This window comes from Temnothorax curvispinosus, unplaced genomic scaffold, assembly GCF_003070985.1.
Source record: "Temnothorax curvispinosus isolate PA1 unplaced genomic scaffold, ASM307098v1 QBEX01014109.1, whole genome shotgun sequence".
Taxonomy (NCBI): Eukaryota; Metazoa; Arthropoda; class Insecta; order Hymenoptera; family Formicidae; genus Temnothorax; species Temnothorax curvispinosus.
In genome coordinates this window covers 419-7,551 of record NW_020223889.1, presented here as the reverse complement: position 1 = coordinate 7,551, position 7,133 = coordinate 419, and the positions used below count along the sequence as shown (strand labels likewise).

The following is a 7,133-nucleotide window of genomic DNA, read 5'->3' as shown; positions in this document are numbered from 1 at the left end:
TATCTAAATACGAGAAAAGTCCCCACGATTTACGGACACCCTGTATACAAAGATATGGAACTTATGTACATAAAATTCAATAGAAAGTATGTTTCTTGAACTCTTTATTTTGATAAATTGCTAAACAAATTACAGTTTTATAACTAATTAACTTCCATATATTAATATTAGAAATATATTAGGAATTAGAAATGTATATTAATTCTCTTACGTAAAAGAAATTACTTAACATAAGTGACAACGTTGAGAATTCAGATCGTAATAAAAAAAAATAATGAAGATTCTATGATTTTAGAACATAAAAATCTTTAAAAACTTTAGTATTTAAAATTATTCAATATTAGAAAACATATTGATTAAAAAAAAATAATTTTGTTTATCATGTTAATCAAGAATCTTACATAGGTTGGGTAATATAAGAAAAAAATATAATAAAAAAATACTATATTATGAGCTTCAAAACTTCTGAGGCATTTAAATGGCTTGCGGATTCATCTCTTCGGGATCTTTTTGTTGTCTGTTAAGCCTTTGACCACCTTGGCGAAACCATTCTTTTGTGATATCTTCAAACTCTTTGTTTGTGAATTGATGTTGAGCCAAAATTGTTGCTGAATGAATTAAATGTAAATTAAATTTTATATTTTGTAAATATAAAAATATATTTTACTTTGTAAATATAAAAAAATATATATTTTACCTTGTATTGCCATTAAAATAGAGTTTAAGCTACTGATTTTAAAATGATTACGTAATCCTTTCCAGGACGATTGTTTAGCAACTTCATTGGAAAATATAGTTCGATATATACGAATTAAATTTTCCTTAGCGGATCTTCCGCCTATGCGAGATATGCACAGCATCTTTAGAAATATAACGTAACGTTAATATAATTTCTATCATTTTATTTAGATAAAAATTACATTTAAGTAACTAAATTCCTAATTAAACTTACAAATTTGTTGTACTCATCTGCATTTTGTGATAAACGGTTTTCAAAAGCTGTGACTTCATCAATACTTTTAAGCGGAAGAGATTGTTGCATATTTAATATATCCAAATCAGCAGGTGCTTCAGGCTTATGTTGATTAATTTGTTTTTCTACTTCTTTTACACGAGCCTCCAGATCTTGTATTCGTACTGAAACATTAGCTAGAGCCGTATATACTCTTTGGAAATTTTCTAAAAAATTATGAGTAATATTGAGTAAACAGTGAGATAATAAGATTATAAGGCAAACAATAAACACCATACCTTCCATTTTATTGGACATTTCTATCATTAAGTTATGTAATTCCTGTATGCCTAGAAACATAAAAGAGGTATTAGAATAATCACAATAACCATTAATAAGCTCTATAATTTTTAATAAAAAATGCTTTATTATAGAGATAATACAAGTAAATAGAATAAATAAACTAAAATGAACTATTACTTTTGTTCGATACTAAAGTTCCTTCAAGGATGTCAAAATCCACATTGTCAGTTGAAAAATTCAAAACATTTGAGAGTTTGTTGACTGAGACATCTTTATTTGTAAGATCTGGCTGGTTTGGTATAACTGAGACATCTTCATTTGTAAGAGCTGACTGATTTGGTATAACTGAGACATTTTTATCTGTAAGATTTGGCGGATTTGGTATAACTGATGCTAAATCAGAATCAGTATCAGACTCAGAAGCAATAGGTTTTTACAACTGTTTTCTGCATGACGTACGTGACTTCTTCTTTATTTCATTTATATTATTATCATCGCTTGACGAATAATTCGTTGCCTTCTGTCTAGCTTGATCTAATGAATCTTGATTGGGACAAAACCGCAATTTACACAAGTTACATTATTTTTTAAAAATATTTAAAAACAACTACATAAATTTTGAAGTAAAATCTAAATTACCATAATATCCATGAAATTGAATGGGATAAAATGACCACTTAGGATCATTAATAACAGGAGGAACTTGTTTTACGATAAATGTATTTATATTTTTTACTGATGGCCACCAGCATTCTGTCAAATTAGAGCGAAGCCATAAAGATGGAACCTCTGATACGATTTCCTCTTCATCATTTCCATCGCTTGAAAAAGTCACGACAGCGAAATCTTTTGCCATTATTAATAATCTGTAAAAAAGCAAAGTTTGTTAAATAATTTATCATCGTTTTTAATTCTAAATTCTTTTACCAATATTAGTACTCGCCATAAACATATTTCCTGTTGGTGCAGTAAAGGCAATACCACAACTTCTTCGTCATATAAAGGTAATTTTACGCATTTTGATTTAATATCAGATAATGGAACAGTAATTAGCTCATATTGTAACTCATTAATTTGTTTAATTCCAATATTTAAAGAGTCGCATGGACTGTGAAAAAATGATTTAACATTCGAATACTTTTTACCAATAACGTAAATCTGTTCACTTCTTAAATAAATTTTTGTAAGTGAAATCGTTGTACCATCTAACAAAGAACAACAGTTATCAGCAGTTTTTGTACTAAGATAGAAACCTTTGCATTGAACCGATTTTATTATCTTTTTGCCATTGACGTTTTTAAAGCACAATTTTGGATAAATCTTTTCTACATTTGTCATATTTAAATTATCCTCTTCTATACAACGATTAACTAATTGTTGTAATGGTCGACTTGAAGATCTAACTTTTGATTTAATTTTTTGCATGTAATTTTCAAACTTAAACGCGCTAAATTCATCTAATGGCCCCCATAATTTTACATAGTTGCATAGATGAACTAAATTATGCACGTTATATGATATATGTTGATGACCATGTAATGTACCGTAATTTTCAACAAAATATACTAGTAAACTGTGTGCATAATCAAGCAGTTGTACGCAATATTCTTTGCTACATAAGATTCTAATTGCTACACTCAAGCTTAAAAAATGAACGTATTTATCGCGTGATAATGTCTTAAAAAAAATTACTGGTCCAGTATATAATAATAATTGCCTTAATTCAGTGGCTTTAAACCGATCGACCTCATCTAGTTTTCTTGGCTTTCTAGCAAATTCTTTAGGTAAGAATAATGACATGGATAACAAAGTAGTTGAAATAAGAGCTATCAGATTTGCAGCCATACGAACATTATGTTTACCTTTAATCCAAAACTGCAACAACCGTTTCATTATTTCTAACAGTACAAGATGCATGTAGTCTATAGGAAATTGGGTAACCATTCCAATGTTTAAATCTTCAAGAATAGAAGTCATTTTATGATGTTCTTCTTGTTGTTTTAATTTAAACGATTCATCTGATCTTAGGATTGCTTTAATTTCTGGGTACGTTACTCTATTTTCTATGTAATCTCCCTCTTGAATGCAATTACCGCATCCAAAATACGCATTATGTCCCTTAATTCCTTTGATAAACGATTTTGCGGGAGCATCGCAGATAAATACGTTCACTTTTACGGTTATTTTTTTGTCATACTGTGTAATACCAGTTCGAAAAATTTCAAGACAATCATCCTTGAAATATTTCAGAAAAGTATTGCAACATTTTGGCTTTTGAAAACCATGATAGACACCGACTATAAATGGTTCGGTGTAAAAATCTGCAACTATACTAGCTAAAATAGGCCAAAATTGACTGCCAGAAGATTTTGTTAAAGGAAGACCATCTATATTCACATTAATATTTATTTGCGATGGACAAGTATTTCGGCAATAATGTTTGCAAATAGATTTTTTTAAACTATTACTTAAACCTACATGATAATAGTTTCCTGGTGTCATTTCAATAATGTCTACTTGTCTGGGAGTTTGTAACAAAGTTCGAGCATCAATAGGAAGATCATGGCCGTATTTTACTAGAACTTTTAATAAACTACTTATAGTAGAATGATTTACACGATTTTCAATAGCCCATAATCGGATGTCATTTACAATTTCTGTTTTATTAAAAAACTCATCGTCTGAACTACTTGATGGAAGACTATCTTTATCAGTATTAATTCCTGAATGTATAAACATTAAATCATCATTGTTTTCAATAAACTTATCAGTGTTAATTCCATTGGAATTATCAAAATCAATTTTTCTTGATAAATTTTGCTGCTGAGGTAATTGTTCAATGTTATCTGGTCCATTTGATCCACTTACAATGTCATTTTGAACTTGTGAACTATTTGAGTCAACAGTCATTTGGGAAACATTATAGAGTTCCTTTACAAAAATTCGTCTCCGCTGTCTTGGCGTTAAACAAGTAATGTCTAATCTTAATTTTGATTTAGACATAATATAATTTTATGAAATAACACGAAGAAATGGAAAGCTAGATTGCGATTATATGCCCGAAGATTTGGGTTTGCGTTTAGGCTTATGTTATGGTTATATTCTCCTTTTCCGCTGAATATGTATTTAGGAAAGCTGGAATATATATTTATTATCTGGAGAATAAAAAATATTTTGATAAATAAAAAGAGGTTCTTAAGGGAAAGATCTGCAGTTATGTTAAATACAAACTAATCCAAAAATTAAATTATTTACATTAATCTTATATTAAGATTTACCATTACAATTACTATATAGAAAAAAGATAATAAACCGGTATGTAATAAATATTCAATTTAATGCAAAATTAAATATTGTAATCTGAAGAAAACTACAGAAAAAAAACTGTAATTATTAGGAGACAATAAAATGCGATGTAAATTTGCACTCGAAATGTCTAAGCTTCTAATGATTCAGAAAAGCGGTGCGAATAAGTTTTTTGTTTCTTCTCATTATCATAATTGCCTAACAGATGTTGTAAAAAGACATGAGAAACATAGGCCGCTTTCCGATATTCACTGCCAGTACCGAAAATTTATAGTGTGCGTAACATAAACTATAGATTTTTATTATTGGCAGTGAATATCGGAACGCAGCCATGGTATTGCATAAAATAAATTAAACTCACTGCCAAATATAGAAACAATGTAGTGTAAAACGAGTACGTCGCCAGTACGTCGTGGGGTGTGTCCTTTATGTTCACATTCACTGCATAGAAACAATAAGACAAATTTAACTTCACAATTGATTTTTTACCGCAAAATAACTTTTCACTTATAGCGTTTTTGATTTGTTGACTCGACCCGACTCGGATCAGATCAAAAGTTTGGGTTAAAACTCGATGACTTTAAACTATGAAGGCAGAAAGCGTTTCTTAACCTCCATGAAAGAAATTCTTAGCATTATCGCAGCATATAAGTATTTCATTATCATTTTTCCGAACTTTTGAACCCAAGTCGGAGCGAGTCAACAAGTCAGAAACACTATTAATTAATTAATTCAGTTTTAACCTCATACTTACCAAGATTTTTACACTATCTATACACTGTTGTGTCAAAAAATCACGGTCGCGCGAAAAAGCGGGCGATTATCGTTTCCGTGGATTCCGCCATATTAAAAGCTGAAGCCAGAGCTGCGGTCCGATTCACACTCACAGCGCTGTAAGCATCATTCTGTCTTTGTTGCACATCGAATATCAACCGAAGATAGAGCAATATGCTTTCAGCGCTGTGAGCATGAATTGGACCGCAGAATTGGTGATCGGTACCACGGTCTTACATATTTTGATTGCGCGCTTGCGCATACTTAAGCCAATTAACGGAATTAATTATCCAGTAAAGTATAAGGGCGTATTCATATGAACTTATATAACCACATAAAGCACAGAAAAATTTATCGCGCATCTTGTATAAAAAAATATGAACAATATGGGCCGATATCACAGTCTCCGATTAACGTGATCCTTCGATTAAACTCACTCTTTGTCTCTTTCTAGGGGGACAGTTATAAAGAGATGCAGAGTGAATTTAATCGGAGGATCACGTTAATCGGAGACTGTGATAGCGGCCCTATGCTCAGCAAACACTAAGTAACATGCTACATCATACATGCAATTAAGTTATAATTTCTTACTCAACAATATAAATGCAATACATATGTGTAATAATATGTGCAATAAATATTATAACAAATATATGTATAATTTCTATGATTGCATCATCGCGGAATTAAAATGTTTTGTCTCTTATAAGTAATAATTATGATATTTATAATTAAATAACATATATACTAAAACTCTTTATTATATGTTTATTATTATATATATTATTTATACATATACATAATTGAGGCTATTGATAAAAAAAAAGCACATAAGCCTAATGAACCCTTTTTCTATCAATAACTTTAATTACATTTTTTGAGTCCAGTTTCTTTTATAGAGTACTTAATGACGTTAATGAAATCATACAAATATTATTAAAAGAATATTTTAATATTTAAAAAATGTTTAAAAATGTCCCAGATACGTTTTTGCAATAACATATATATTACATGCGCATATGTCATATTTTCAAAATGTTCGAGAACGTTAACAAAGTTTATATATTTATTTTGTCTTTAAAGTGACATTGAAGTTTCGTTATTATAGTTATGTAACGGTTACAAAGTTTTTACAGAACGTACATTGACGTCGACAAAATCATGTTAAAATATTACATGTTTAACATGACGTGACAATTATGTCATTTAGAGTAATGTAACATTTATGCAGATTTTAGAGTATGCACATTGACGTCGACAAAATCATTTTAATATTACATGTTTAACATGACGTGGCAATTATGTCATTAGAGTTATGTAACATTTATGCAGATTTTAGAGTATGCACATTGACATCGACAAAATCATGTTAATGTTACATGTTTAACATGACGTGACAGTTATGTCGTTAGAGTTATGTAACATTTATGCAGATTTTAGAGTATGCACATTTACATTTACCAAATTACATAAATGTTACATAATAAAATAACGTCAAAATTTTATAACTATCCTAAATAGCAATAACAGATTTATTACGTCAATGACATAACTGATACGTCATAGTTCGGTTATGCTGATTTGTAACATATACATATAGTATATTATGTAATTGTTACGAAAATAATCCTTGTGTGTTTACTGGGTAATATCGGTAAATAGGACTTACATGGATCATTGTGCGTCAATTATATAAAATTCGTGGCGGGTCGGAAAAATACGACGGTCTCATGTGAAGGCCGAAAAACTAATGATACATTATCGCAAAATACAGTAAACATAGAAGGAGAACTTAAAG

General features: G+C 29.7%; 1 long non-coding RNA gene across 2 annotated transcripts; it reads right to left on the bottom strand.

Annotated features, from left to right (window-relative positions):
* Window positions 1–4,332: 4,332 nt before the first annotated feature.
* LOC112464338 lies at window positions 4,333–5,374 on the bottom strand. Of its 2 annotated transcripts, none has more exons than XR_003041907.1 (3): window positions 5,316–5,374; window positions 4,923–5,002; window positions 4,333–4,410 (listed from the first exon to the last, which is right to left on the bottom strand). It is a non-coding gene; the product is annotated as an uncharacterized LOC112464338 (long non-coding RNA). The 2 variants fall into 2 exon arrangements; XR_003041908.1 differs by having other exon boundaries at window positions 4,333–4,390.
* Between the last annotated feature and the right edge of the window lie 1,759 nt (window positions 5,375–7,133).